Source organism: Dipteris shenzhenensis, chromosome 9, assembly GCF_047967505.1.
Source record: "Dipteris shenzhenensis isolate YYH24624 ecotype China chromosome 9, Dip_SZ_1.0, whole genome shotgun sequence".
In the NCBI taxonomy this organism is placed as follows: Eukaryota; Viridiplantae; Streptophyta; class Polypodiopsida; order Gleicheniales; family Dipteridaceae; genus Dipteris; species Dipteris shenzhenensis.
Window position 1 is genome coordinate 51,834,152 of NC_141604.1, and position 5,115 is coordinate 51,839,266.

Sequence of the window (5,115 nt, forward strand, 5' to 3'; positions counted from 1 at the left end):
CCCCCCCCGCCAACCCCTGTCGTCCCACCCCCTTCCTCCCCCCTTCCCCCTCGCCCCCCTCCCCCCTTCCCCCGAGCTGGCGGCCGTGGCCGCCAGCCCCCCCTGGCCCCTCTCCCCCCCACCCCCGTCTGACCCCCTCCCTGCCCCCGTCTGTCCCCCTTCCCCCTCCACCCCCCCTTCCCCCACCCCCCTTGCATCCCCTTCCCCCTCCTACCCCTTCACCCCCGCCCCCCCCTCCATGGGCTAGCGACCGCGACTGCCAGCCCTCCCCCCCCCTATCACACCCCCTCGCACCCCCCCTTTCCCTCCCCCTTCCCCCGCCCCCCTCCCTCCCACCCCCTTCCCCCCCCTCTCGCACCCTCTCGCAACCCCCCTTCCTCCCACCCCCTTCCCCCTCCCCCCCCTTCCCCGCCCCCTCTCCCCCCCCCTCCCCCCTTCCCCCGGGCTGGCGGCCGCAACTGCCAGCCCACAAGCCCCCCCTCCCTCTCAACCCTTCCCCCCCCCTTCCCCCGGGTTGGCGGCCGTGGCTGCCAGCCCCTCCCACCCCCTTCCCCCTCCCCCCCCTTCACCCCTGCCCCCCCCTCCCCACCCCCTCTCCCCCCCCCTCCCCCCTTCCCCCGAGCTGGTGGCCATGGCTGCTAGCCCCCCCGCCCCCCCCCCTCAGCCCTTCCCCCCCCCTCTTCCCCACCCCCCCTTCCCCCCCCGCGGCCGCCAGCCCCTCCTAACCCCTTCCCCCTCCCCCCCCTTCACCCCCACCCCCCCCCTTCCCCACTCCCCCCTTCCCCCCCCTCCCCGCCGCCAGCCCCCCCCTCCCCCCTTCCCCCTCGCCAGTCCCCCCCCCCCTCCCCCCCTTCCGCCAGCCCGCCCCCCTCCCCCCTTCCCCCCCCCCCTTCCCCCCCTCCAAGGGAGACTATCCCAGTCCCCCCCTTCCCCCCCCGCCCCCCTTCCCTCCTCCTTTCCCCCCTCTACTCTGCCCCCGCCTCTCCCTCCCTTCCTCCTCCCTTCCCTCCAGTCCCTCCATCCTCTTCTTCTCCTCCCCTCAACCTTTCTCTCTCTAGTTCCTCTCTCTTCAAATTTTTTTTAAAAAATCTAGATAAAGAATTAATCAAAAAATTTTGCAAGTACCTGGAAAAAGTTTGTAAGTTTGCTCTTTCTCGCTTTCTTGCTCTTCCTTCCTTGCTTTCTTGATCGTCCTTGCTTTCTTGCTTCAATGAATGAAATGAGGGGAGAATGAATGAAGAAGGAAGACTATATATAAGAAAAATTATGTTTGTGGATGTCCATATCACTAGGGAAAAAATGGTGTATAATGCATGATCGACCATGCAAAGCATATTCGATGGTGACAATACTTTGCACGCACTTCAAAATAGTTGAAACGGACTTGCGTGCAAAGTGGAGCCCCCATCCGATAAGTACTTATTTGAATAACACACCTACGGCCGTGTTTTTATATGGTTGTTCATGACACAAAGACAAAAACGGTGTTTTAGGGTTGATTGACAATGCAAAGCATATCCAATGGGTGCAATACTTTGCACACACCTTCAACTAGTTGGAATTGACTTCCATGCAAAGTGGCATTCCCAGCGCAAAAGTACTTGATCGGATAACACACCTAGCAGCATGTTTTTTTATGGATGTGCATGACACTAAGGCAAAAATAGTATTTAATGCTCGATCGACCATGCAAAGCATATCCAATGGGCACAATACTTTTCCTACACCTTAACCTAGGTGGTATTAAAATTTTATCAAAGAGACACACCCATCCGATACGTACTTGGTCATATAACATACCTAAGGGCATGTTTTTTTGCAGATGTGCATATCACTACGGGAAAAACGTTGTATAATGCATAATCGACCATGCAGAGCATATCCGATGGTGACAATACTTTGAATGCATCTCAACCTAGTTGAAACAGACTTGCGTGCAAACTGGAGCCCCCATCCGTTAAGTACTTGTTTGATTAACATAGTTAGGACCGTGTTTTTTCATGGTTGTGCATGACACTAAGGCAAAAACGGTGTTTTATGCTTGATCGAGGATGCAAAGCATATCCGATGGGCACAATACTTTGCACACACCTTCAAATAGATGGAATTGACTTACATGCAAAGTGGCACGCCCATCCCATAAGTGCTTGATCGGATAACATACCTAGCAGCGTGTTTATTTACGGATGTGCATGACACTAGAGCAAAAATAGTATTTAATGCTCGATCGACCATGCAAAGGATATCCGATGGGCACAAAAATTTTCGTATGCCTCAACCTAGGTGGTATGAAATGTTCTCAAATAGGCACACTTCTGATAAGTACTTGGTCAGATAACACACCTAAGGGCGTGTTTTTTTGCGGATGTCCATATCACTAGGGAAAAAATGGTGTATAATGCGTGATCGACCATGCAAAGCATATCCCATGGCGAAAATACTTTGCACACTCCTCAACATAGTTGAAAAAAACTTGCGTGCAAAGTGGAGCTCCCATCCAATAAGTACTAGTTTGAATAACAAACCTAGGACCGTGCTTTTATATGGTTGTGCATGACACTAAGGCAAAAACGGTGTTTTATGCTTGATCGACAATGCAAAGCATATCTGATGGGCACAATACTTTGCACACACCTTCAAATAGGTGGAATTGACTTACATTCAAAGTGGCACTCCCATCACATAAGTGCTTGATCGGATAACATACCTAACAGCGTGTTTTTTTACGAATGTGCATGACACTAAGGCAAAAATGGTATTTAATGCTCGATCGACCATGCACAGCATATCCGATGGGCATAATACTTTTCCTATACCTTAACCTAGGTGGTATTGAAATGTTCTCAAAGAGGCACACCCATCCCATAAGTACTTGGTCAGAGAACATACCTAAGGCATGTTTTTTTGCAGATGTGCATATCACTACGGGAAAAACGTTGTATAATGCATAATCGACCATGCAGAGCAAATCCGATGTTGACATTACTTTTCACACATCTCAAGCTAGTTGAAACAGGCTTGCATGCAAATAGGATCCTCCATCCGATAAGTACTTGTTTGATTAACACACTTAGGACCGTGTTTTTTCATGGTTGTGCATGACACCAAGGCAAAAACGATGTTTTATGCTTGATCGACAATGAAAAGCACATCCGATGGGCACAATAATTTGAACACACCTTTAAATAGGTGGAATTGAATTACATGCAAAGTGGCACACCCATCTCATAAGCGCTTGATCGGATAACATACCTAGCAGCGTGTTTTTTTTTACGAATGTGCATGACACTAGAGCAAAAATAGTATTTAATGCTCGATCGACCATGCAAAGGATATCCGATGGGCACAATACTTTTCCTACCCCACAACCTAGGTGGTATTGAAATGTTCTCAAAGAGGCACACCCATCTGATAAGTACTTGGTCAGATAACACACCTAAGGGCGTGTTTTTTTGCGGATGTGCATACCACTAGGGAAAAAACGGTGTATAATGCGTGATCGACCATGCAAATCATATCCGATGGTGACAATACTTTGCACACACCTCAATGTAGACTATACGGACTTACGTGCAAAGTGGAGCCCCCATTTGATAAGTACTTGTTTGAATAACACACCCAGGACCGTGTTTTTTTATGGTTGTGCATGACACTAAGGCAAAAACTGTGTTTTATGCCTGATCAACAGTGCAAAGCATATCCGATGGACACAATACTTTGCACACACCTTCAACCAGGTGAAATTGACTTACATGCAAAGTGGCACACCCATCCCATAAGTGCTTGATCGGATAACATACCTACCAGTGTGTTTTTTTACGGATGTGCATGACACTAGAGCAAAAATAGTATTTAATGCTCGATCGACCATGCAAAGGATATCCGATGGGCACAACACTTTTCGTACACCTCAACCTATGCGGTATTGAAATGTTCTCAATGAGGCACACCCATCTGATAAGTACTTGGTCAGATAACACACCTAATGGCGTGTTTTTTTGCGGATGTCCATATCACTAGGGAAAAAATGCCGTATAATGCGTGATCGACCATGCAAAGCATATCCAATGGTGACAATAATTTGCACGCTCTTCAAGGTAGTTGAAAGGGACTTGCATGCAAAGTGGAGCCCCCATCCGATAAGTACTAGTTTGAATAACACACCTAGGACCATGCTTTTATATGGTTGTGCATGACACTAAGGCAAAAACGGTGTTTTATGCTTGATCGACAATGCAAAGCATATTCGATGGGCACAATACTTTGCACACACCTTCAACTAGGTGGAATTGACTTACATGCAAAGTGGCATTCCCATCGCATAAGTACTTGATCGGAAAACACCCCTAGCAGCATGTTTTTTTACGGATGTGCATGACACTAAGGCAAAAATGGTATTTAATGCTCGATCGACCATGCAAAGCATATCCGATGGGCACAAGACTTTTCCTACACCTTAACCTAGGTGGTATTGAAATGTTCTCGAAGAGGCACACCCATCCGATAAGTACTTGTTCAGATAACATCCCTAACGGCATGTTTTTTTGCGGATGTGTATATCGCTACGCGAAAAACGTTGTATGATGCCTAATCGACCATGCAGAGCATATCCAATGGTGATAATACTTTGCACGCATCTCAAACTAGTTGAAACAGACTTGTGTGCAAACCGGAGCCCCCATCCGATAAGTACCTGTTTGATTAACACACTTAGGACCGTGTTTTTTCATGGTTGTGCATGACACTAAGGCAAAAACGGTGTTTTATGCTTGATCAACAATCCAAAGCATATCTCATGGGCACAATACTTTGCACACACCTTCAACTAGGTGGAATTGACTTAGATGCAAAGTGGCACGCCCATCCATAAGTGCTTGATCGGATAACGTACCTAGTAGCGTGTTTTTTTACAGATGTACATGACAGTAGAGCAAAAATAGTATTTAATGCTCGATCGACCATGTAAAGGATATCCGATGGGCACAACACTTTTTGTATTCCTCAACCTAGGTGGTATTGAAATGTTCTCAAAGAGTCCCACCCATCCGATAAGTACTTGGTCAGATAACACACCCAAGGGCGTGTTTTTTTGCGGATGTGCATACCACTAGGGAA